Consider the following 27,664-nt stretch of genomic DNA (forward strand, 5'->3'; position numbering starts at 1 on the left):
ACCATCTCCGCCAGGAATAAGACCTCTTCCAGGCCCCAGATGGGTCTGCTCAGGCCGCTGCCTATCCCCAGTCGGCCCTGGTCCGACATCTCAGTGGATTTTGTCACCGGACTGCCAGAATCCAAAGGTAACACCACCGTCCTCACGGTGGTGGATAGATTCTCTAAAATGACACATTTTATTGCTTTGCCTAAACTGCCATCGGCCAAAGAAACGGCTGAAGTGTTGTTGCACCATGTTTGTCGTCTCCACGGTTTTCCCAAGGACATCGTGTCAGACCGGGGTCCTCAGTTTGTCTCCCGTTTCTGGAGGGAGTTTTGCAGCCTCATCGGGTTCTCTGTCAGCCTCTCTTCCGGTTACCATCCCCAATCAAATGGACAAACGGAGAGACTGAATCAAGAACTGGAAACCTGCCTCCGGTGCCTGGTGTCCCAAAACCCAGCTTCTTGGAGTAAACACCTCACGTGGGTAGAATACGCCCACAACTCATTGCCTACCTCTGCCACCGGATTGACCCCGTTCCAGTGCGTCTACGGTTACCAACCTCCCATGTTCTCAGAGACAGAGAAATAAGTCATGGTTCCCTCGGCACACGCACTGGTCAGGCGCTGTCATGGCATTTGGGCTTCAGCACGTCGGGTCCTCCTTAGGACTTCGGCCCGCATGAAAAAAGCGGCTGATCGGCATCGCCGTCCTGCACCTGTGTACAGACCGGGTCAGAAAGTGTGGCTATCCACCAGAGACTTGCCCCTGAACGTAGTCTCTAGGAAGCTGGCACCAAGATTTGTAGGCCCATTCACTGTGGAAAAGTGTATTAACCCTGTGTCTGTTCGTTTGCGCCTGCCTAGATCACTCAGAGTCCATCCAACATTCCACGTAAGCAAACTCAAGCCGGTCAAGGAAAGCAAAATGGTTCCCGCTTCCAAGCCCCCCCCTCCTCCCAGGCTCATTGATGGAGGTCTGGTCTACACTGTCAAGCGTCTGCTGAAGGTCAGAAAACGAGGAAGGGGTCAGCAGTTTTTAGTGGACTGGGAGGGTTATGGACCGGAAGAGCGGGAATGGATCCCGTCTAGCTTCATCGTGGACCAGAACCTGATAAAGGATTTTTACAAAAGCCATCCTGAACTCGCTGGGCCGTCCGGAGCCGTCCGTAAAGGAGGGGGTACTGTGGTGTCTAGACAGTTGTGTTGTGTTAATTTATTTAGTTCAGTCCTTTTGTCTTTTGCCTTGTCTTGTGATTTCCTGTTTTATTTTGTAGTAACCTTTCCCTCTCGTTTCAGAGCATTCCTGCCCTGGTGTGTTTTTACCACCAGTGTGAGTGTCAGCCCCTCCCTTAATTGTTGCCACCTGTGTCCCCTTACCTAGTGTGTATATACAGTCTGCGTCTCCCTTTGTCTTGTGTCAGTTCGTCTTGTCTCGTCAAGCCTGCCAGTCATCCCTTGATCGTGTGAAGTATATTTTTGATAGTCATGTAGATGTTTTTTGGTTTAGAGTTTTTGATCCTCCAAGTGAGCGTTTTGTATTTGACCTTAATTAAAAGACCTTGTTAATTCTAATCTGTTTCTGGTGTTGTGCATTTGGGTCCTGAGCCTCGTGACATTCTTAACAGTCCTCTTACACACATGACCTGCTCCATCGAAATCAGTCGCATTGACCCGAAGACACATTTTGAGTTGTATACACTGTTGGGAAGAGGAGATTCCTAGCTTTCTAATGATATCAAGATGGTTGTTGTACTCCAAATATTAAGCGAAATATGTCACATTATATAATGACTGTCACCGAGTCATCATTTTGCGAAAAAGGCCTTCAAAGTTTCCTCTTCTCTGGAATCCATCGATCTGATTGATTATTAGCGGAGCAAATTATCAAAATACGGAGAGAAAGATATTTCCGTTTGGATTACTGCACTGTGCTTTTTTCACAGAAATGTACTGTATTATTTTACAGACCTTTCTTGTTTTTCTATATTACGTGTAAATACCATAAAAATACAGTAAATTACTTTTATTTAAAATAAATAAAGGTTTTATTCTGTAAATTGGTTTGATGAGAAATTATCGTTTTTTTTACAGGATAATTCCATTGTTTAATTGTCTTGAATGTTAAATTACATTGAATTCTATGTAAAAACACATAAAATACACATAATTTGACTGCATGTAAAATGAAGGCAACTTTCTTTTTGTTGTTGCAGTAAAACCTTAAATGTAATGTAACAAAATGTAAAAAAATAAACTGTATTCTGTACTGTTGTAGAATAAAAAGAAATCTTATTATAAAACATCTCTAAAATGTTAAATATATGTATACATCTTCACAAAAAATGTAATATATTGCAGAAATACCCCAAAATTATTTTGTGTAAATAAAGTAGTTTTCATAGTAGCCTATAGATGAGAAACACCTACGTCACTTCCGGGCAAAAATTACGGCCCCGCCCACTTTTGGGGGAAAACAACGCTGTCATTTGAATGGCGGTCAATACAAATTCAATTTTTTGCCAATCCGATCAAATTTTTTGGAAAACCGTGGATTTTTGGATCTTCAAAGAGCCCGATTACGATGGCCAGTCAGGCAAACAATTACATTTGATCATTGGTAATCGACAATCAGTCTTGATATGGTTAAATTAAAATCAGTAGGCGAGGCTGTAATTTCTCCAGCTGTTACTCTCATGAGCGAGGCGGAACATAATAGTTTTAACATGCCAAAAAGCTGCTGTGTGTATTGCACCTCAAACATTAAAAATAATCAAGAGTTCAGTGTTTCTGTACTTCCTCTAAGAATAAAGGACAGTAAAGGAAGAGCTCTGTGGCTTCAGGCTCGATCGCCATTCAAATGACGGCGTTGTTTCCCCCAAAAGTGGGCGGGGCCGTAAAGTGACGTAGATGTTACTCTCATCTATGAAAATCGATAGCCTACTGCTATATTTAACCATATATCGAGCCCGATCGTCGATTTCTAATGGCTTAATGCAATTGTTTGCCCGTCTGGCCATTGGAATCGGGCTCTTTGAAGATCCAAAAATCTTTTTTCTTCTTAAATTTCTGATCGGATTGGCAAAAACTTCAGAATTTGTATTGACCGCCATTCAACTGACAGCGTTGTTTTCCCCAAAAAGTGGGCGGAGCCGTTATTTTTGGCCGGAAGTGACGCATTTGTTACTCTCATCTATACTAAAATAGTTAACTGTAAAAAAAAAAGTGTCAAATAAAAAAAAAGGAAAATGTATGTAAAAAGCTACGGCACTTGAAATAGAATCCAGCCATACAACGGCAGACAAGACAAGCAGGATTGGAATGAGTCCACGACACTCCTGATTGGTTGATATCAACGTCATCGAAAAAATCTGCCAATGAGCACTGTCCGCGCCTTTCAATCCAATTTGAAACTTCCACGTCAGTTTGAGCGGCTCTCCTGCGGAGCTACAGAGCTGTCTGTATGTCTGCTCACGAGTTTATGGACTAATATCGGGATAGTTTTACATCTACACGTTAAATATGAGCATCGGGACGTCAACAGAGAACAGAAGACTTGAGATCTGGTGAGTCCTGCAACTGTAATGGAGTTAAACATGTATTTAGATAATCCTTAGTTTGTGAATGTTTAATTGTGTATTTAAGGTTACGTTTCTTCTTCTAGTTCAGTGAGTTTTGAGTGATGAGACATATATTTTAAGGGAATCTGTGGAATCTCAGCTTTCATATGATAGTGAAAAAGATCGATTTTGCCAGTTATGTGCTAAAGTAGCGTTAGCCCCGTTAGCTGTTAGACTTGTGTTAAGTTTAATTAAAAATGGTTAATATCGTCAGTTAGCTGAGTTTCTTCCCGTTAAGTGGGTAAGCATCATTAATAGGTTGTTACATTTTAAGAAGTCCTGAGATGCTGTTTCTTGCAAGATGTCCCACCGGCGGGACAATCGGGCTATACAGGTTAACAAGGTGGCTGCTAACGTTAGCTTACAGCTTATTGCAGTGCTGCCGCCATCCTCTCGTCTCCAACGCGGGACGATTACACATAAACGTGCAGCAGGGTGTCACAGTGTTGTCGCCAATCTTATTGTAACGTTTCACAGCTTTTTTACTGCGCAATCCAGTTTGTTAATGTTCAGTAGCCAACAGCTATCATAGCATAAACTGCTAACCACTAACGTTTGGCTAACTTGCTAGTTAGCTCTGCTCTATATATTACAAGCTAACATGACTAGCTAATGTCACACTGTGTGAACTAACATAGTTGTTGTATTACTACATCATACATGCTTGGTCCAAATCTCTGCTAAAATGATTATTTTTAACAAAATTATCATTAAAGTATCTTTATTTTTTTGCATTTGTATCACACTTGGCATAAACTATTTTAGTTAATCAATTAGAACTGGAGAATTAAAATAATGATCTGTGGTAATCAAAAACAATGTATTTAAATAAACACTAGGAATAACATATGAAATAATACGGATAATTTTTACCCATGTTGTGCCTTAGAAGTGATACAAACATGATTTTTATTAAAAAAAAGTAAGAAAGTTAAAATGAAAATTAGAATTGGTGTTGATCAAAAACAGGTTAATTGAGGAATTCCTGGAGGTAATTTATTGCAAAGATATTTACAATTTAAACTAATTTGGGTCACTTTTGATGCATGTTGGTTGTATGTTGTGTAACAAAGGGTTACCATGACAGCTGTGATGTTCACTCTTTTGACAGAGCACCAGTGGACAGTGAAGACTATGGAACAGAACATGTGATGGCTTTGTGTGGAAAGCTGCTGAAGCCAGCCAGTGACTCCTCATCAGTCTCTTCAGGCAGCACCCAGCTATTCTTCCATCTTGCAGATGAAAAGACTTTGATATGTGAGTAATAACTAACTTGTCTCTAACATAATATTGAATGTCAGTGTTTCCCCTAGGTTTACTGCTGATATATTCTTTAAATCCTCTGGAGCAGAGAGAGGAGCTGTGGATTATTGTTATTGATTAATGCATAAGTGTTTCTTAGGGTCAAAAACACTAAACTCAACTTAAAATGAAAGCGTTTAGTTTATTTAATAAAAGAGCTCATGTTCAATGTGAAAAGTGACCGTAGATATAGATTAGTTGCAATTTGGTGCTATATATATATTTAAAAAAATATATATACAAAAATATATATGGGTTAGGGTTAACCCTATCCAGTGGTTAGTTTTAGGGTAAGCTCCACTGTTTTTTTATTTTATGTATTCACTTTAAGAGAAAGGGATTTCAGAAACAAGTCGCACAAGTTTGGCTCGAGGTAAAATTAACAAAAGGTAACTGTTGTTACCCCTTCTAAACTTATGAAATAATGAGAAAATATGAACGACTCTTCATAGAGCCACGTCCATACAGCTTTAAAGTTGTAGGAAGCTGAAGCATTACATTCGTGCCAACGGCTAGTTGTCGTTTCTAAGGTATTAGAAAGTTGGTGTTCTGGAAGGTTTAGCATAGGATCAATGCCCTTGGGATGCTCTCAATAACTGTTTTACAATTTTGTGTGTGTGTGTTTTGTGTAACCCTGCTTCAAAGGTCCATCATACAAGATGTAGGGGATCTATTGGCAGCTGCTGATAATAACATCCATCATTATGGTTTACTAATAGTTATCACTTCACTTCCTCCTCCAGCACCTGGACACAGCAGGAACCTACGCCAGGATCCTGTTTGTGGTCTTCAGCTCCGCCTTCAACACCATCATCCCGGCTCTGCTGCAGGACAAGCTCTCCCAGCTGCACGTGCCCGTCTCCACCTGCAGGTGGATCACAGACTTCCTGTCTGACAGGAAGCAGCACGTGAGGCTGGGGAAACACCTCTCTGACTCCCAGACCATCAGCATCGGTTCCCCTCAAGGCTGCGTTCTTTCCCCTCTGCTCTTCTCCCTGTACACCAACAGCTGCACCTCCAGTCACCAGTCTGTCAAGCTACTGAAGTTCAGACGACACCACCCTCATCGGACTCATCTCTGGTGGGGACGAGTCTGCCTACAGGTGGGAGATGGACCATCTGGTGACCTGGTGTGGGGAAAACCACCTGGAGCTCAACGCTCTCAAGGCAGTGGAGATGGTTGTGGACTTTAGGAAGAACACAGCCCCACCCACCCCCATCACTCTGTGTGACTCCCCAGTAACTGCTGTAGAATCTTTCCGCTTCCTGGGCACCATCATCGCCCAGGACCTCAAACGGGAGCAGAACATCTGCTCCCTCACCAAAAAAGCACAGCCGAGGATACTCCATCACCATCTGGTACGCTGCAGCCACAGCCAAGGATAAGGGCAGGCTGCAGCGTGTCATCCGCTCTGCAGAGAAGGTGATCGGCTGTAATCTGCCATCCCTCCACGACCTGCATGCCTCCAGAACCCTGAGGCGGGAAGATAGTGGCCGACCCCTCCCACCCTGGACACAAACTGTTCACCCCCTTCCCCTCCGCGCTCCATCAGGACCAGAACCTTTCTCCATCAGGACCAACACCTCTCTCCATCAGGACCAGAACCTCTCTCCATCAGGACCAGAACCTCTCTCCATCAGGACCAGAACCTCTCTCCATCAGGACCAAAACCTCTCTCCATCAGGACCAACACCTCTCTCCATCAGGACCAAAACCTCTCGCCACCAGGACCAACACCTCTCTCCATCAGGACCAACACCTCTCTCCATCAGGACCAAAACCTCTCTCCATCAGGACCAAAACCTCTCTCCATCAGGACCAAAACCTCTCGCCACCAGGACCAACACCTCTCTCCATCAGCACCAACACCTCTCTCCATCAGGACCAAAACCTCTCGCCACCTCAACAAGGCCCGCCCCCCCCACTGACACTTTACCTCAGCCACAACGCAGACTCTATGCATTACATAATGGAGATCACAGGATGGTAAATAATGCAATGTTTAAATATTGCTTACTGCACATATTTTATATTCTATCATTTATTGCATTCTATTTCGATGTAAATTACTGCTTTATTTTATTGCTATCTTACTATATTTTTATTAGTGTTCTTAATATAGTTTGCTATCTGTGTAATTTTTTTAATTTGTATGTATGCACCACGACACCTAGTGAAATTCCTCATACGTGTGAACCTACCTGGCAATAAACCCGTTTCTGATTCTGATCTGTTTGTCCTCTAGGTTGCACTGCCACGTCTACAGTAGCGCAGAATGGACAGAGGAAACATGATTGGGCCTCGTGTTTTTTGCAGCCAACATACATTATCCTACAAACTTGGGATATGAGGGTGAGTGAACAAGTTATCCATTGGTTGGAACCTACATCCCCAATGTTAGACGTACTAAATCCTGCACACTGCTCCTTCAAATGTACAATGTGAACATATGTCGCCATTTTGTAAATCTTGTTATTTTCAGTTGAGAATGTTTCAAAGTAATCTTAAAAAATTCTACTTACTTTTTGTTTCTACTGTTTATAAGTATGATGTTTAAATATGAAATGCTGTATTCATTAGTTGTACTATAATTCTACAAATATTTGTATATATATATATAAGTTTTCAGAGTAATTGTTTCCTACAGAACATTTTGTGATGTCATTTTGTTGAACCTGTTTGATTGGAAAATGTTAGAAAAAAAGCTGTAAAATAACAGTATTCTAGCTGTAGAACTTTAGGTTCTGTATTTATGTTGGTGTAAGATCATACAAATCTAATAAAAAAAAAATGTAAAAAACAGTTTTTCTCATCAGAACTTTATTTAAGGTATTTGAATGTAACATTTTAAGACAATGTATTTTGAAAAGAGAGGAAAGTGTTTTCCTGTAAAATCTTTAAGGACAATTCCTCTATATTAATTGCTTTTGCACTTTATTTCAGTTTTTTTACTTTAATGTTATGGTTTTTGTTTGGCAGCCTGCTGCTGCCAGTCATTTGACCGTTTTTTTACGGATGTTTTGCCCGTAGAAGTTTTAGTGCTGTACTTTTATTAAAGGTTATTGACTAAAAAGAGCAGATAAACCTGTAAAATAACAGTGTTTCACTGCTGAACTTTAAGTTCTGTCACTTTATTGAAGGTGTTTGACCATAATAATTTAGGATAAAACTGTAAAATAACAGTATTTCACTGCTGAACTTTAAGTTCTGTCACTTTATTGAAGGTGTTTGACCATAATAATTTAGGATAAAACTGTAAAATAACAGTATTTCACTGCTGAACTTTAAGTTCTGTCACTTTATTGAAGGTGTTTGACCGTAATAATTTAGGATAAAACTGTAAAATAACAGTATTTCACTGCTGAACTTTAAGTTCTGTCACTTTATTGAAGGTGTTTGACCGTAATAATTTAGGATAAAACTGTAAAATAACAGTATTTCACTGCTGAACTTTAAGTTCTGTCACTTTATTGAAGGTGTTTGACCGTAATAATTTAGGATAAAACTGTAAAATAACGGTATTTCACTGCTGAACTTTAAGTTCTGTCACTTTATTGAAGGTGTTTGACCATAATAATTTAGGATAAAACTGTAAAATAACAGTTTTTACATGCTTAACTCTAAATTATGTCCGTAATAAACAAGGGAAGATACCTGTAAAATAACAGTGTTTCTCTGTAAAGGAAATTCATTATATTTATATATTTTTTTTTACAGTGTGGTCTGGGGGAAGCTCGCGAGTGTGTGTGTGTGTGTGTGTGTTTGTGTATTTTTGCATTTGTGTGTATTGTGTTTGTTTCCCGGGGAAAACACTCACGAGAAACACCGGCTGTTATGCCTGCTGTGACGTCAAGTTACTCCGTTCTCCGCTTCTAATTATGCCGTTACAAGCTTCAAAGTTGTATTTATCATCTGAATTTGCCGAAACAAGTTTAATATTCTGAAAGCCAAGGCTTTGTTTAATTGAAATCAGATGCAAACAAATTGTAACGGACCCTGCCGTGTTATCTACAGTATGATTACTATACACCTTACATTGTACACCCTCCGGCATAATTTCAGCCGGAGGGAGGGGGAGCAGCGCTGCGGAACAGCAGAGTGGCGAGTGAGAACTGTGTTCTTCACTTTACAAACTTCAAAAATGTATTTATCGTGTGATTTTGGAAATAAAAGTTTCATATTCTGAAAGCCAACACTTTGTTTATTTAAATTCTCCTTTTACATACATACATTTTCACTCTTACACACATATATTCTCCTTTTACATTCATACATTTTCACTCTCATATACATATATATTTACACTCACACATTCATACATTTTGCTCTCATATTATCATATTTCAATGCACACATTCATATATTGTCACTCACATATTTATACATTTTTCACTCACACATTTATACATTTTGCTCTTGTGCATATTCATTCAATGTTTACATTTAATATTATAAATAACATATGCATGTCTGAAGACAATATATGTATGCAAGAGAAGAATGTATATGTGGGAGATAAAGTATAGTGGAAACGGAAGGTGTATGGTTGAAACGGAAGGCAGGTCATTATCGCGCTGTGATTGGCTCAGATGGTCGAGCGAGGCGGGCTGATGTTCAGAACTTCTGATTCAAATCAACATGATGGAGGGAGATGAATCCGTGTATCTACGGACCATTTGTTTTTCTTTATTAAACCCTCTGGAGTCGGTGGACGCGCATCATTTTACGTAGTTAATCATATATTTTCGATTATAAGGAGTAGAAATATGATTCAGATATCCGCGGAATCGCTGGAAGAGTAGCTTTCCAGCGGTATCTCCTGTGAGACTATAACCAGGGCACAGCAGCCAATATGGCCGCTCAAAGCAGCTTGACTTTACACTGTGTGGGATTGGTGGATTTGTGTGTCCGTCAAGGAAATCTCGGCCGGCAGCCATCACGGTCTGAAATGACCAATGGACATCGAGAAATCACTAAGGGCCTACCCACCAAGTAAAAAAAACATAAACCACGTGTCTCCCATCAGAGAGAGAGACAGAGAAAATGGCTAAAAAAAACTTTACAGTTGCCGACTTCGCTAGAGATTTTTTTCGCTAGCAGCAGTGAAGATAGAGCCTCAGAACCTGAATTCTTCGACTCTTCTGAAGAAGAAGAATACAAAGACATCAACAAGGATCCATTTGGACATGGGTAAGTGTAAATATTACAGTAATAGTGTACTGGCAATGTGTGGGGAATACCGCGAAAATGAACAATAGGTTTATTGATATATATTTTGTATCGATAGTCATGAACTTTTTCTTGGGACAAAATAGACTCTCCATTAGCAAACGTTTACTCTGTGTTAACGTTATTTTGGTGTGTAAAAGTGAGATTACATGTGTAGATGATTAAATTAATCATTTATTCGTCCCACAACGGAGACATTTACAGTGACATGTTTTTGCCATCGTTTATTTTATCATACTGTTCTGTATAGATGATACTTTGTCATAGATTTATTTATATGTGTGCCTGTTATTATTTTACCGTCCTGTACAGATGAGACTTTGTAATCAGATGTAGCCTATGTATATGTGTGTCTGTGATTTTATACTGAATGTAAAGTAACTGGAAATACCTGTGTGTGTGTGTGTGTGTGTGTGTGTGTGTGTGTGTGTGTGTGTGTGTGTGTGTGTGTGTGTGTGTGTGTGTGTGTGTGTGTGTGTGTGTGTGTGTGTGTGTGTGTGTGTGTGTGTGTGTGTGAGAGATCGAGAGAGACTCCTCCAACTTCCCAAACTTTATTTTTATGTGTGCATTGTTATTTGTGCTTGGGCAACATTTTACTTGAACTTTATTTCAATGAAATTAGTTTTAATTATTGTCCTACATTTTAATTTGTTTTACAGAGATGTTTCACAGCTGTCTGGGCCTCGTGGCCCACAGGCGGCATTTATCCAGCAGCCACAACATCCATCTGTGCTGGCCCCCAGGTCAAGATCTACTGTGGCTCAAGGGCCTTCACCAGAGCCATCACCACCAAGGACCAGCAGACCAGCATCACTACAGCTGCCTCCACCTCCATCTGCGGCTGCCACCAGGTCAAGATACACCTCAGCACAAAGGCTCCACCACAGCCATCACCTTCAACCCAGCCAGAAAGGAGGTCTCGTGGAGGTCTTGTATAGCACTTGTACACCCCACCTACACAGCAGCCCATGCACCATCACCCCCACCTACACAGCAGCCAGACCCACTGTCTTGGAAGACAGACAAAGACCTTGACACTGTCTTGACATTTATAATGGATAGTTGGTTGAAAGTTCTGATGTTCAATATTGTAAATAGTTAGATTTTCCAGTTTCTTATATTTATATAAATAGTTGGTTGAAAAAAACATATTTATAATAAATTGTTGGTTGAAAAAAAAAGGTTGAATGTTCAATTTGTATTTGTACACATCACATGAACCTTGGTATGTAATATGAAGTCATTATTCAGTTCTAATGTATCTCAGTCCCTGCTGTGGTGAAAGTAGAGTGATAAACACCTATTTTACTCAAAATTCGAATTTAATTTTTTTAATTTTAGACATGAATTACACATTTATATACAGTGTAATTCAAATATTTCACTGCTTTTGTGATCCTAGGACTTTGGTAACCAAATCTAAAATACCAAAACAATTCGATCACATGAGTAAATTTGTGTTTTCACAAGAGTTTTGAAGATTTTCCGAAAATAGGATGTCACATTTTAAGCTTTTGAGCTACTTATCTCATCAAACAGTGCTCTAAGGTGAGTAATATGCATATATAGCAAGACCAGAGATTGTCCTGAACATTTTGATATGTAACACATGGGGTGCCATGTTAGAAGAAATACATTTAAAAGGTGATTTAAGAAAACATCTAAAAATCGAGAAAATACCCTTAGACTCCAGAGGGTTTTAAACAAGTAAACGGAAGGGCGTCTGAGAGGCGTTTTTGCTTTTAGTTTTTTACCTTACTAAATGGTCTAATGGTCATTGGAGCGAGGTGCGGGGTAAAACTCACAGAAGTAATTTCAAAACAAAACTCCACCGTCTCTCGAGTTTGTTTTTTCAAATCAGCAGCTCTTAATTTTTTTCCTACTACATTTGACGAATGATACAAATATTTTTTACCACAACTTCTTAATAAAACTGACACTGTTATACTCGGTACTAGTTGACTTCTACCAGAAAGGAACGAACTAGCGGCTGAGAAATAATCATATATTAAAAGACAGCAGCATCATAAGAGGCCAACCAGCAGTGGCGGACTGGCCATCGGGACGTTCGGGACGAATCCCGATGGGCCGGTACCGAAGTGGACCGGTCGTACAATTTACTATTATTATTATTATTATCTTAAATGATGTAATAACTTTAAAGGAATGGTATGCTCATGACACTCATTTAAAAAAAATTATCATCCGATAAAACAGACCATTCTCTGCCAGTCTCTCTTTTTTTTTTTTAATCCGATGACATTATCAGTGATTTTAAACTGATTAATTACCGAAATAACATCAACACTGTGGGCGGCGCCATTTTACCGGACGTGACGTAAACCATGCGTTTGGTTTCGAGGACACGTTGATGTTCATGTTATTTACTGTAGTTACTCTCTACAAATATGCCTCATTGTATCGCGAAACATTGCCACAATTCTGATAGGAACAATCCACGGAATGCTCGGTTCCATCTGTTGCCAAAAGGTAAGCGTAGGAAGTACGTTCGGAGGCAGTGGCTAGCGAAATGTGGCCGGCCCGAACCGAAAGATCCACAGGCGCATGTATGCAGCGAACATTTCAAGTTTCCGGACGACTACTCTGAGAGTATGATAAAACATAACATGGGATTTATTGAACAACCATTACTTAATGGAGATGCAGTACCATCGGTCTTTCTGGTGTCATCACCGACCAGGACACCAGTTCGGCCAGTTGAGAAATCGCCCTCTGCAAGTGTGAAGCGACGGAGGACCAGAAGTAGTGCTCGGAGTAAGAATAAGGTATGTTATGGCGCATTTCCATTGCAGCGGGTAGCCCCGTTTAAACGTCCTTTATCGTCCAGGCCAGGCCAGTTTTTGGTGGCCTTTCCATATAGCGTAGTACCAGCTAGTGGGTATTTCCCCCCAGTTTTTCCGGCCCCATAAAATCGTGGTTCTAGGGCCAGGGACAACGAGGCTGAGTATGCTAAACTAGAGAGGGAATCGCTAGCAAGGGTGGTACTACATGCATACATATCTAGTAATCAAAATCATTGTATCTACTAAGTAGTACTAAGTAGGCTCGAACCTGTATGGCTGAATTCCCCCTTCCAATCTCTTCATATTGCTCAAAACTTAGCCATGTTTTCGTGTGTTTACCATAGACTGTATATGGTGTTTACAAAGTGAACGCATGGATGACGTCACGACCATCACGTGACTACTGAAAATGGGCAAAATGGCAGCGGCCTGACGGAATATACAGGTTTTGATAAAAAAGAGCTATAAAATCATTATTTACCGGGGAATATCGCTGATTTCTTCAGGGTATGGTTTAAACATAATGTTTCACTAAATACTGAAGTTTTGATTAATTATCTAATGAGTGGAGCATTCCTTTAAAGACGTTTTCCAGTCACTTGCCCCATGCATTCAGCAGCAGCAGGCCATTAACTTCCGCTACAACCCAACCATGATTATACGTAAGCCTACTATAGTTGACCGCAGTGCAGAATCGCTGTAGTTTACATCTCCTAACAATGTTGTCCATTTTAGACATAGGCTTATGATATTTACATAAATATGCCTATGTCCTTTTCTGGGCTCAATATGTGTCTTGGCCGTTTTCGTTGTGATCGCTAAATTCACCTCGTTTCACCTTGTTTATAATATTATCACAGTTCCAAGCAAACGAGTGTTTTTGTTTTGAAATCACATCCGTGAGTTTTGTATGTGTGTGAGAGTGAAAATGTATGTATGTAAAAGGAGAATGTATGTGTGTACGAGTGAAAATATATGTATGTAAAAGGGGAATGTATGTGTGAGAGGACCAGTATGAATTATGGCCTGTACGGCCCCTCATAACTGTATATATCCTCCATAGTCAGAAAGACTTCAGTGCTAAATCAGTGGAATACTTATTTAAAGGCTCACCAGTATCATTAGAATCCATCCCGTGGGGAACATAAAAATCGATTGCTAATTTGTATCGCCATACATCCAATAGTTGTCGGGACACTAACACAAAATGTAAACATTATGGGATCACTCAAATCATCAGGATTCATTGTTGTCGTTAAAAGATTTGCCCTTGGGTACATTTAAACTTGGTTGCACTTGAGGAAAATTCAGAGGATCACCAAAGTCATTAGGGATCATCCTCTGGGACTAAAGACTGACTGTACATAATTCCATAGTATTTTAGTTTTTAAGTTATTTAAGTTCGGAAATAGCCCAGAAACCAAACTTCCTATTTAGCCTCTGGTTAATACCGAGAGCTTTACACAAAGACTTACAACCATCTCTGCGAAAACAAAGAATCCAGTAAAGTGAGGCTAAAAGGAGGAGGCTTCAGCAACAGAGTGATGTTTGAGGGAGTGAACCATTTGTTGTGTGTTTCGATGTATGTGTGTCAGCCATGATGAATGGCTGTGTGCTACAGGACGTCTCGGGCCCGGTGGCTGTGATGATGGCAGAGCAGACTCTTCTAATGAAAACTGACCCAAAGGCTCAAGTTCAGCAGCAGCAGAGACTTCTGGCAATATTTCACTTCAGTATCACACTGTCACATTTATTTAAAAAAACACTGCGGATGAATACACTAGCAGTCAACCTCACACACTTCTTCCTCATTTGTTTTGTGGTTTATCTCCACCGTTTCAGCAAATGTCTTTGTTGGTCATCCTCAGAGAGTAGGGGATTTGGTTGTTTCCCCCCAATAATGTCCTTCAATTATTTGTATTTATTAGAAATTCAATTTTGAACCATTATGAACTTCATATGAGAAAAATGTATTTAATGATCAAATGCAGTTTATAGAATAATGTATTTAGCCTTTTTTACTATTCTATGTGTGTACTACAAATGTGTATCAGCATTTTTACATCACATCATCATACAGTACCATGTTTACAGAGTTAATAATTGTTATAAATGGTGGCTACGCATTTTATTTGCCTTTTATCTGTACTGTTCCCTTTGCTGTAACAATGTTAATATCCCCACTGTGGGACTTTTTGATATTCATTAAGTTGCACTGTCCCTATTGAACAAACAAGTTAATAAATTATAGGTTTTGTACTTGATGAAAATCCTATAATTTAAATTAAAAAATGTTTTGAGGTTTAGAACTCAAACCTTTACTAGTAAAAAAGGATTACCATGCAATTAGCATTTTCGCTCATGTCAGTACCTTTCCATCATGCAATTGATGCTTATGTTCACAAAGTTGCACTGTTGCTATTGAATAAACAGGTACATAACATATTTTAATAGACTATTTTTGTACTTGAACAATGTAAAAAGTATCTTAAGTTATTGTTTTATGTGAAACTGCCTGAGTTCTGGATTTGAGTCCTGGACTTCGAGTCGTGGCTGAACCTGGCTCTGTGGTCCTGCCTGACTCTCATCATACTACTTCCCTGATGGCTCCCACAGGATTGTTGACATCCTCGTGGATTCAGCTTCTTATTATAGACACATGCATTTCCAAACATTTGGTCTACCTACGCTGTAAAATATATTATCTCTTCAATTTACACACGGCATCTATTGCACGTCTGTCCGGCCTGGGAGAGGGATCCCTCCTCTGTTGCTCTCCCTGAGGTTTCTCCCATTTTTCCCTTTAAACTGTGGGTTTTCTCTGGAAGTTTTTCCTTGTACGATGTGAGGGTCTAAGGACAGAGGGTGTCGTATTGTCATACTGATATTCTGTACAAACTCTGAAGTCCACTGAGACAAATAAAACATTTGTGATATTGGGCTGTATAAATAAACATTGATTGATTGATTGATTGATTGATGAGAAATAAGATTAAAAAAGAGCTTTGAAACCAATGTGTCAAAAAACATTGTGGGTCTTCAATGTGGACTATGATTGCTTAGTGCATCTGTGGGTGTGCATGACTTCATCCTGATGCGTCCCGCTATGAATCAGTGTGTACAAGATCATTTATAGCCGTGCACACGCTCACACTCCTCTTGTCTATATGGTCGCCCCTCATCTGAGCCAAGGGCACTGTAGTCGTTCCTCCTGACAGACGAGTCACTCAGAGCTGAGAAACTCCGCCCGTCCTTCAGCACCCACATTGCTCTTCCTGACACCACCCACCGATCAGTCCCCTCATCCCTTTCACCCTCTCAGTTTTTTTTCAGCCGCCTCTTGCTTGGCCCCCTTTCCTCTTGCTTCCCTACAGACCGACGAGTATATGAGTGCACAGCATGGAGCCGTGGTAATGAAGCCTGTGATGGAGACGATGTGCAGGAGGAGTGGATGAAGGAATGGATGGAGGGTGAGGGCACAGCAGGAAGTCGAATCATAAATAATGAGATGAAAGCCTGACTCAACATGGAGGGATTGATCGAAGAAGAGCCCGGTCTCACTTCAAATAACATTATTTAAGAGTGGGCATCTTGTGCTTTTCCTCGGCCTGTATAGCCCACCAAACGCCTCGCATTTCATCTGCTCCCTCCTCGCCTTCCAGCGCCAAATGATGCAATGTGCTATCAATAGTGAATGTGTGAATTCTGCATTTTTTCAGGCATCCAGGCAACAAACTTTGAAGTTCCGCAAGTTCTTCATACATATACAGTATATACAGTAAGGGTGAGAAACGCGCTTCTTTCCACCCACCAGGAGGCTGCCAGCCAGCGTTATCTAACTCCCACAGACAGCCAAGGCTGAAAAAACTTGAAACTTGACAGAAATTGGGTCATGTTATAAATTGCTGAGAGTGAGAGCGAAGAAAAAAGAGGAAAAAAAGAGAGAGAAAAAAAAAGGTCCTTTGAAAAATCCCAAAAGCTAAGAATCCTTAAAAAAAAATCATCTTATGCTGTATTAACGGATCTTAAATTGGGATTTCTCTGCTTTGGTTTTTATGTAATGACTACAGGCTGATTGATAAAGGATTTTAGAGAGCGTCGATTATTCAAATAAAACAGTGGTTGATCCTGTTCAACAGCTGAATCGGGGGTTTATTCAGTTGTTTCATTCTGCAAAACATTTTGATAGACATTTTTCATCACAGCAAATGATGAATACGACAGGCAAGCGGGCGAGTTGCACATTTCACGCGTTATTTACTGACCCACATCTCACTTATTCTTGTGAATAACACATGATGTGTCACCACGGCTCTGCGCCGGTTTTATTAACAGACATTTGGGATGAATAACAAAAAAAAAAAACTTCACACGTCACTGAGACTCATCGGCCATCTGTGAGACATTCAATTTCAGATCTGGGATTTTGGAAGAGTGGAAAGCACCATGATGACAGCTGGAAAATAACTGAAAGAAACAACACCTATCTAATTTCCTTGAGAGCTGAAACTATTAGCTGATTGAATACAATTAAATCTTCTAATGTGAATATTTGTGGCTTTAAAAAAAATATATGAATAAATTGAATATTTTAGGTTTTAGACCATATGTCAGCTGGGTCCCTGCAAAACTACAATAGCATTTCTTACATTTATAAAACCAAATAATTAATCAATCAATTAGATTTAAACATAATCTCTGAGCTACAATGGAAGTAATTGTCCTATTTAAAGTGGACCTATCATGCTATATTTGAAATATATATTGTAGGGCCATACCTATATAAAACATGTCTGTGAAGTGTTTTGCTTAAAATACCAAACAGATCACCCATTGTAGCCATGCTTCATACTGCTCATACCCCTCTTTTGAAGCCCTGTTAGAGAAACGCGGATCTTGGGTTCTTAGCTTGAAAAAAAAGAAAAGATGAGGCGGAGCTAATGCCTGATCAGAATTCTACCGGAGATAAAGTTAAATTCGGTTGTGATAAAACGCCATCCTGTTCTAAACCACATCAAGGATTATTTCTGAAACAGTATGGAGCTCAAATGCTTTTTCTCTTGCAGGTTTTATTTCGTGCTTTTTAAACACGTGCTCTATAGTACAGGTTAGCTCTGAGTGTTAGCGAGGCTTGCTAATGTAAACAAAGACGAGATACCTAACTAAGATACTGCAGCATTTGCAACAAACATGAACAGCTAGAACACCTCCTCCTTGAGTCCAATATTGACTGTTTGGGAATATCTGAATCTTGGCTAAAACAGTCGTCACCATCCACTATTGTATCTTGTCAGCATATAATGTGTTTAGGAAGGACAGACTGAAGGGAAAAGGAGGGGTTGCTTTATATGATGAATACCATTACTTGTAGGGAGATTTCTCTTCCAGCTAATATTGAGTTTGATTGTGTTGGTGTGGAAATCACACTATCTGACAGGGGTGTAACGGTATACGTACGGTATACGGGCCCTTCGATTCGGTACACGTGTGTGTTTTTTTTTTTAAATGTTGAAGTTAAAAGCATCAATCTGGTGCACTTTGAGAGCAACATTTTAGAGATCTATGGGTACATCTCTAAACACTAGACACTAAGCATTCAGAGTAATTTGCTCACATTGGGTTCAACGAGCGACCAAGTCATTTCATTGGACGAGAGTGTTACGTTCCCTATTAGGCTAGCTAGGGGAACTAAAGGGAAGAAACACAACCAGATTGGTATTGGTATAATTATAAGTGATTTATTTTAAGTAGCAGCGGTAAACAAAATGGAAGGTGTGCAGCCTGAACAAACAAAAGGGTCAAAAGGGCACAGGTTGACAAATAACCAAACAAAGGGAGGACTCTTAAAAAGGAGTCTGAGTTTCACACTAAATAAGGAACTAAACAAAACCTCACTTTAAAAGTGGTACAGACTAACACAGGGAATTGATACAAAACACACAGCTAAACTAAAGGCAACAGTCACAAAAACCTAAGCTACTCTAAGCACTATGTAAACTACTCTAACCTCTAACTAAGCTACCCTAGGCACTACTAACACACCAGATCACACTAGTTAACCACAGAACGAAAGTAAGTAGCGAGAGGCGTCTGTCCCACAATACAGAGCCTCCAGAGTGGTGATAGTCCGCGGCCTTTGTACTCCTTCCCAGCAGGTGTGCGCCGGCTGTGCGCAGCGATTGGACGACGTCAATCCAATCACCATCTTCAGAGGCGGACCAGGAGATGGGCAGCCAATGATGTTGGAGCACAGCTCATTTACATAAACACACACACAGCTGAAAACACTCACAAACAGATTAATGAGCAGCCAAACAGCAACCGTAACAGAGAGGCATACTATGAGAGCTGGTCAGAGGGATGCGTTCAAATGTAGTCAGTCATTTGAGGAACTGTCGAAATGACGAACGCCGATAAAGTTGAGCTCGAAAATCCTCCAGCATCATTGAAGTCTCCGGTTTGGGAACATTTTGGTTTCGCAGTTACGTACAAGGATGACAGACAAAGACAGGTGGACCGAACCAAAACTGTTTGTCGGCATTGTTCAACTAAAATTGGTTACGCGGCTGGCAATACATAACACTTGCACACTTATTTGAAAATGCATCACCCGAACGTGAATATCACCGGTACCAAAAGAAAAAAGACTGAAGTGCGCAAACCCAACTCCCACTAGCATTTAAGCCTCCACCACTCGCAACAAGTTCAGACCGAGCCAAAGCTTGTACAAACGCCAAATATCCTTATGTTGCCATGTTAGCAAAGCACGACCTGGCTGTATCTGCTACCTCTGTCCCTAGCGAGAGGGTTTTCTCCACAACAGGAGACATTGTTAGTGCCAGCAGATCTGCCCTTTCGGCAAGCAATGTGGACAAGTTAATTTTTCTTTAAAAAAACATGAAAATACAATGACAAGCAAGTCCTAATGTCAAACTGGCTGCTTAGGTACTAGTACAGTACAGTTCAAATACAGATTATTTCAGTTCATCAAAATGCTGCACCTTAATGTTTATTTTATTATATTTTGTATTTATTTGAGTGAATACATTATTCACAGTTTAATAATAATTAAAAAAAAACAACAAATATTTTATGTTTTGTGATAATTTTTTCTGCTGTACCGAAAACGTACCGAACGAACTGTGACCTAAAAACCGAGCTACGTACCGGACCGAAATGTTTGTGAACCGTTACACCCCTACTATCTGAGGAAACAACCCAGTCTCACGGAATTCGTGTTATATCTCTCACAGGCTCCGCCCTCTACTGGACTCTATGGGTACTACCTTACCCTGCGAGCATTCTCCCACTGAGACTTCTATAGACGTAGCCGGCCTTGGGCGGGCCTACCTGAATGCGCGCGCATCACACCGTATAAAAGGAGGCCTCACCTCCTGACTATCATCATTTTCTCTTCAGCAGCGGAGGTGATTCCACGAAAGACTGAGAGACGTTTAAAAAGAGTTATCATACCTCCAGGGAGTCGCCACTGCTAGATTCGAGTGTTTGGGGGACCAGGATATGGCCGAGGCGGTGCCATTCACGTTCGCCATTCATGTTCGCCATTCCTTCCGGGTCTGGCGTCCATGGAAGTCCACCGCCCAGGGCTGTACTCTCCCTGGATGATGATCATGGCGGCGGGTGTGTGAGCTACTCACTCATTGCTAGAGATGCCCCCGCCTCACCAGGTCAGAGCGATTATTGGGCCGCAAGGCCGAATAAGTAGCTTGGTCCACGGGCCTTGCCCCAGGCCCGGTTCCCCCGGGGACCGGTGCTCGGTGGCTTCACATGATATAGGGTCGACCCTACTTCATCACAGGCCGCCGCCGCTGCCCGCCGTGTGATGTCCCTGGGATATCACGCCGTGTGGCACTTTCCAAAGAGGATCGTGTTGATCTCCTGGGAGCCCCCGTGTTTACGGAGGGCTCTTTGGCTCGATCTCCTTGCTCACGGGATGAGGAGTAGTCGCAGCGTGGCTGCTTCTTGCCCATTCCCAGAGGAAGAAATACTGTCCTACACTCCCCGCCCCCGCTGTAAACCCCAGTATAGGGAGCCAGCAGGGGGGCGTGTGCACGTGAGTGGAATAAACCGAGTGCTGTCAAAGCACTGTGCGGGTTCAAGAGACGCTATTGCCAGCGTGCTGTTGTCAGAAAACAGTATAATAGCTCCGATTAATGCATTTCACCGTTGCAATGGGAAATACAGCATTAATACGTGGGCGCGCGGCCCTCGTGAGAGTGGGCGCGCAGCATTCGTGAGAGTGGCCGCGGTGCGTTCAGGGACCCCCGCAGGAGAACGGTGGTTTACGTTTGTAAATTCTAGTTCTGGAGTGAGGTATGTGTGTGGGAAAAATGCATTCAGTAAAGACTATTGCATTTATCCCAGAGTAAGAGTAATTTCTCTCCACAATTCCACTTTTCCCCATAATGTCCGTTTCAAAGAGACGGCATTGTGACGGCGCGCGCGGCCCCCCTCCCCCGAGGGCGGGCCACGGTGCGTTCAAAGACCTCAGTAGAGAGGTGAGACGAAGGGAGAGGTGCCGACACGGAGATCCCGTGCCCGCGGCGCCCTCCACCTCTTCGGCCCACCCCGTGGAACCGGCGTCTTTACGGATCTGGCTGGCGGGGGGAGAAAATCTCTCCGCCCGGGACGAGGGGGCGAATCCCGCCTCCTCCCTGTATAATGCACAGATCACTACGTTTTCTAATAAAAATGAGGTTGATCTGTATCCAAATCTAAGTGTATTTTGTTTCCACAAAGGCTACACTTACACACAATGTTAACCGTACAAATTCCCCATTCGCTGCCCCATGCTGCAGCTCCTGTAAAGGAGGTGGCTAGTGGGCATGCGCAGATGAGAGGGATGAACCGCAGGGAGTGCTATCTAAGGGAGAGCACTATGCGGGTACAGGGACATTATGGCCGGCGTATTGCTGTCAGAGAACACACTACGCCTAGAGCAAAGACTCCAATGCAGTTTTCCGTAGTGGTAAAGGCTGCATTATGGCGGAGCCCGCACTCACACAAGAGCGCGTGGCGGTGCATTCAGGGACCTTAGTAAAACACACTACGCCTATAAAGACTCCGATGAATGCTGTTTACCGTAGTGGTGAGAACAGCATTAGGGTGGAGCGCGCGCTAACACAAGAGCGCGCGGCGGTGCGTTCAGGGTCCTCCGTAAATAATCGGCCCTTTCTGTGTCAACCCTCCATGGGCAAATCTTCCCTTCGCGGGGAGTTTTTGCGGCGGAACGGGTCACCAGAGAGTATCACAGCTTCATAGCTGCTGCCCCACACCTGAGGTCCATTAACACAATGTTCTGGGGAATGGAAACTCAGCTGTGTGCTTACAAGGTGGAGGGACAGGACACTGAAACGGGGCCATTCACTCCAGTTTTGCAGCGTCCCACTGTACCACATGTCTATACACTGTACCAATGTATCACATGGACCACTGTCTTGTGGGTGTCCCACACCCACCTTTTTTATGGGCATGCAAGAGGTAAATCTGTCCTCCCAGGAGGAGATGTGTTTCCTCTCAGCAGAGATTCAGGCTCTGGTGCAGAAACAGGCTGTGTCTGTTGTGCACCCTCAGCACAGAGAAAATGATCTTTATTCCATGTACTTCCTGGTTCTCAGGAAGACAGGGGAATTTAGACCTATTCTAGATCTCAGCGGCCTGAATCGCCACATTTCCTGCAGGAAATTCCGCAGGTTAACTATGAAATAGTTACTGGGGCTTGTGCAGCCAGGCGATTGGTTCACCACCATCGACCTGAAAGACGCGTACTTTCATGTAGAAATTGCTCCAGAGCACAGAAAGTATCTGCGTTTTGCCTTCCAGGGAATAGCCTACGAGTACAACAGGCTGCCGTTCGGCTATTCCCTATCCCCACGCACATTCAGCAAATGTGTGGCCACAGCGCTTCAACCGCTGCGCGCACACGGCATGAGAGTTTTCTTTTACATAGATGACCTCATAGTCATGGCTGGGTCAAGGGAACAGGCAATGTTTTGCACAGCACAATTGATCACACACCTGACTCGTGAGATGACGAGAGCCTGGACCAGAACCTGAGTCGCTTTCTTTGTCAGCTGGGGACGTATCTTCCTGATGTTGTAAAGCGTGTATCTGCAGCAACGGGTTGTAGCAGCGATGTTTACAGTGAAGGACAGGTTGTTATCTAGGGTCACAACCAGATTCCTTGCAGTCTGAGTCGGGGAAACAACTGAGGTGCCGATGTTGATTGTTAGGTCAAGAGTGGGACAATCTTTTCCCGGAAGGAAGAGCAGCTCAGTCTTGTCAAGGTTGAGCTTGAGGTGGTGAGCAGACATCCACTGAGAGATGTCAGCTAGACAAGCAGAGATGCGTGTGACGACCTGGGTCTCTGAGCGGGGAAAGGACAGAATTAATTGGGTGTCGTCAGCGTAGCAGTGGTAAGAAAAACCATGCGGGCTAATGACTGATCCGAGCGAGTTTGTGTACAGGGAGAAGAGGAGGGGACCAAGAACAGAGCCCTGATGGACCCCTGTAGTTAATTGACAAGGGTCGGACTCAGACCCTCTCCAAGTCACCCTGTAGGTACGGTCTTTCAGGTATGAGGTGAGGAGGGAAAGTGCTGAGCCTGAAACTCCAAGTTTTTGGAGAGTGCGAAGGAGGATCTGATGATTCACCGTGTTGAATGCAGCAGACAGGTCCAACAGGATGATGACAGAGGAGAGGGATGCAGTTTTGGCAGTGTGCAGTTCTTCCGTGACAGCAATGAGAGCAGTTTCTGTGGAGTGACCTGCCTTGAAACCAGACTGGTGCGGATCCAGAAGGTTGTTCTGATTGAGATAACAGGAGAGTTGTTTAACGACAGCGCGTTCAAGTGATTTAGACAGGAACGGGAGGAGAGAGACAGGCCTGTAGTTTATAACATCAGACGGGTTGAGAGTGGGTTTCTTTAGGAGAGGGTTTACTCTTGCCTCCTTGTGACTGTTTGGAAAGTGACCAGAAGTTAGAGAAGTGTTGATGAAGTGGGTGAGAAACGGTAGAATATCAGGAGCGATAGTCTGAAGGAGGTTTGAAGGGATAGGGTCCAGAGGACAGGTGGTAGGGCGGGCAGAGGTAATGAGGGTAAGAACCTCACTTGGAGAGAGAGGGGAAAAGGAGGTTAGTGTGTTGGTGGAAGGAGGGTCTGGTGACCCAGCGGTGAGTAAAGGTGAGTCAGAAAAAGAAGAGCGAATATCATCAACCTTTTTTTCAAAGTGGGTAACAAAGTCGCTTGACAGAAGTGAGGAGGGGGGAGGGGCTTTTGGAGGGTCCAAGAGGGTGGAGAAGATGGAGAATAGTTTTTTAGGATTGGAATAGGAAGATTGGATCTTATCTTGAAAGAAAGTGCTTTTTGCCTGAGAGATCGAAGCAGAGAAAGAGGAGAGGAGAGCTTGATAGGTTAGGAGGTCGTCACGGTGTTTGGATTTCCACCGTTTCCGCTCTGCTGCCCTAAGGACGGTTCTATTAGCACGCAGTGCATCATTTAGCCAGGGAGCAGGAGGGGACTGACGAGCCTGCCGAGATGTGAGAGGACAGAGAGAGTCCAGAGAGGATGAGAGAGTAGAGAGGAGAGTTTCTGCAGCAGAGTTTGGAGGCAGGAGTTGGAACGAGTCAGAGGAAGGGAGGGCTGAGAGCACCGATGAGGCAAAGGTAGAGGGGGAGAGGGAGCGAAGGTTACGGCGGACAAGTGCAGGATGAGAAGAGATTAGTTTGTTATATTTGGAAAGGGGTAGAGAGAATGAAATGAAGAAGTGATCGGAGCGGGTTTACAGAGAGGTTAGAAGTAGCGCAGTTCCTTGAGAATATGAGATCAAGGACATTGCCAGCTTTATGAGTCGGTGGGGACGGAGACAGTGAGAAAGCAAAGGCGGTTAACAGAGATGTTAGTTCGTCTATCTTCCCCGTCTGGAGGTTGAAGTCTCCGAGAAGTACAGCGGGAGGGCCAGTTTCAGGGATGTGTGAGAGGAGATTATCTAATTCCTCCAAGAAGTCCCCCAAGGCGCCTGGTGGACGGTAGAGAACAACAATGGTTAACTGTATAGGATGGGTTACTGTGACGGCATGGAATTCAAAGGTGGAAGGAGTGAAGTTAGGTAGCTTGAAGAGGGAAAAGCTCCATTTGGGAGAGAGCAGGAGACCAGTGCCACCTCCTCTGCCAGTTGGTCTGGGTGTATGGGAGAAGGAATATGCAGTGGAGAGAGCTGCTGGGGTGGATGTGTTGGATGGAGTAATCCAGATCTCAGTGAGAGCAAGGAAATCCAGAGACTGCAGGGAGGCGTAGCCAGAGATGAAGTCAGCCTTAGGAACAGCTGACTGGCAATTCCACAGGCCAACTGAAACTAGATGTTGGATCTCAGTGTAGCATGTGGGATAGACGAGAGCAGGCCGGTTATATCGATTACGAGATACACGGGGCCAGTGATAATTGCGAGAAGACACATGAACAGGAATGGAGAAAATACACATGATTATAGCATGAGGGGCTAAACAACCAAATAAAATAAAACAAAATAAAATAAAACAAAATAAAAACACCAGCGATACTTAGCTCAATCAAAGTAGGATTTGCCTCCTCTTTGCCTCCCTCGTGACTCCTGTAGGACTCTAATGTCTTTGCCAGTCTTAGCCTGTCTGACGCTGAAGCTGACGCTCCAGGAAAGTGCTACACAATTCTAGAAGTCTCCAGTAGCTTTCTTGTCAAAAACGAGTTACTGGTGGCTTGCGCATTCAACAGTGAAAGTGTATGCAGCAGCCATCTCGTCCTGCCATGAGGGATTTGGCGGCAGGTCAGCCTTTAGTCAACCACTGATGTTGCGGTTTTTACAGGGGGTCAGAAGGCTGCGCCCAGTAGTGCACGCCTCCACCCCACAGTGGGACCTGCCCCTAGTGCTCGAGGCTCTGGCCTCGGGGCCGTTTGAGCCTCTGGAGCTCTCCTCTCTGAAAGCATTGTCGTGGAAAACAGCTTTGCTTCTTGCCTTAAACGTCAGCCAAAAGAGTGTCTGAGTTAACTGCTCTGTCGGTGCACCCGAGCTGTTTACAGATTCGGGGTGACCAGAGCGGCGTGACACTCAGACCGAACCCCTCCTTTGTGCCCAAGAGCCTAAGGAGTGCGTTCAGGTCAAGGGCTATTCAACCCAGTCTCACAAAAAAACGTGTAACTACGTTGGTCCACAACGTAGGACGTAGTATTTCTACAAAAACGCCTCTGAAATTGTAAGATCCCTACATTTTTTTCACCATTCATTCCAATGGCTGGTGTCTATGTCACGTGATCTTCACATTTCTCCCTGCAGAAAAAAAAAACATGGCCGAACTTCGTTTTATTCTCGGTGGAAAATGCCTATTTTAAAGTTAGTTTGGCCATTAAAATGCGTTTTGATGTCATTTGATGCGAGAAATATGAGTTTATATTTCAGATTATGTGTGCAGTGGATGTACATGATCTTTAGTTTGCTAATTATTACGAAGATTACTTCAGGAAATTGTGTCTACAGTGTATACAACGTTTTCATTGTCACCAAGGTGGTTGCTAGGGACGCTGCTATCAATATTATTTCTGTTATGTTGTGTAACTGTTTAATGGTGTTATCTTTATTGCTACCCCCTTCCCCGTCAATGTATAGTGTTGATCCACAGCGCAAACATATTAGTTTAACAAAATCCGCATCTAAAGATACGTTATTTCCCCCTGTGCAATTCCAGTCTCACATCTCACAGCACATCGTCATTAACAAGTACCGGAAACAGACCGAAAACATTTAAAAAAAAAAATAATAATACTTTATTCCGAGTGTGCTTGATTTTCTCTTTGAAAGTCATCACATAACGGCATTGTAATACACGGTTCGGCTGCATTAAATATTACATATCTGCCGTAGTTCTCTATTTATAGAGCCCTGATGAGAAGACTTCTAGACAAACATGAGGAACTGAAAACGTGACGTGGGTCATAAATATATCAGCAATTAAACAACATCTTACATTTCTTTTCACACAATACGTCTCCTTGCAGTATCAACACTAATTCGGCTGACTTTTATATTTGATCCAATTGGTAGATAGGCTGTATTTACACCATAAAGGTGCACAGCTGATATAAAGGGACACCTAGTGGTTAAAGCATGTTATTGAATTTCATTATTTTTATTATTAGATATTAATAGGATCCCTATAAAGTATATTCATTACTCGTTATTCTCTACTAATAGTTCACTAAAGACTGTATATAATTACTATTTTGCACATCCCTTTCAAGATTTCAAGATTTTCTAAGGTTTATTGACATATCATATAGGCCTACACAACTATGGTGTAGTTCTGCATTGAATGAAAAACTTGGGTCGCAGGTTCCTCAATAACGCATTACAAGACATCTATCAATATTTGTGCATACCTCCAGCAATGTTAACTATGTTGAAGCACTTATTTTAACTGACATTATACATCATGTATTATACTCTTATAAGATGTATGTAGATATTTCATCTCCGGCCTTGTCAGGTATTGAACAATCAATACATAAAGAACACAGAATTGTTAAATATAAAACACAGAATTTGTGTGATTATACTAAATGATTTACAAATAAACACCACTGCATAATGTACAACTGTAACACATGCTGATGTAACGCAAATGTTTCCAACCTGGGATCAATAAATTATATCTTATCTTAAGCTGATCGATGGCTAC

General features: G+C 42.4%; 1 long non-coding RNA gene across 1 annotated transcript; it reads left to right on the top strand.

Moving 5' to 3' along the window:
• The first annotated feature begins 3,396 nt into the window (after nucleotides 1-3,396).
• LOC117560626 lies at nucleotides 3,397-6,431 on the top strand. Its single transcript, XR_004571198.1, has 3 exons — nucleotides 3,397-3,547; nucleotides 4,713-4,858; nucleotides 5,647-6,431. It is a non-coding gene; the product is annotated as an uncharacterized LOC117560626 (long non-coding RNA).
• The last annotated feature ends 21,233 nt before the right edge of the window (nucleotides 6,432-27,664 follow it).

Source organism: Gymnodraco acuticeps, unplaced genomic scaffold (assembly GCF_902827175.1).
Source record: "Gymnodraco acuticeps unplaced genomic scaffold, fGymAcu1.1, whole genome shotgun sequence".
NCBI classification, from domain to species: domain Eukaryota; kingdom Metazoa; phylum Chordata; class Actinopteri; order Perciformes; family Bathydraconidae; genus Gymnodraco; species Gymnodraco acuticeps.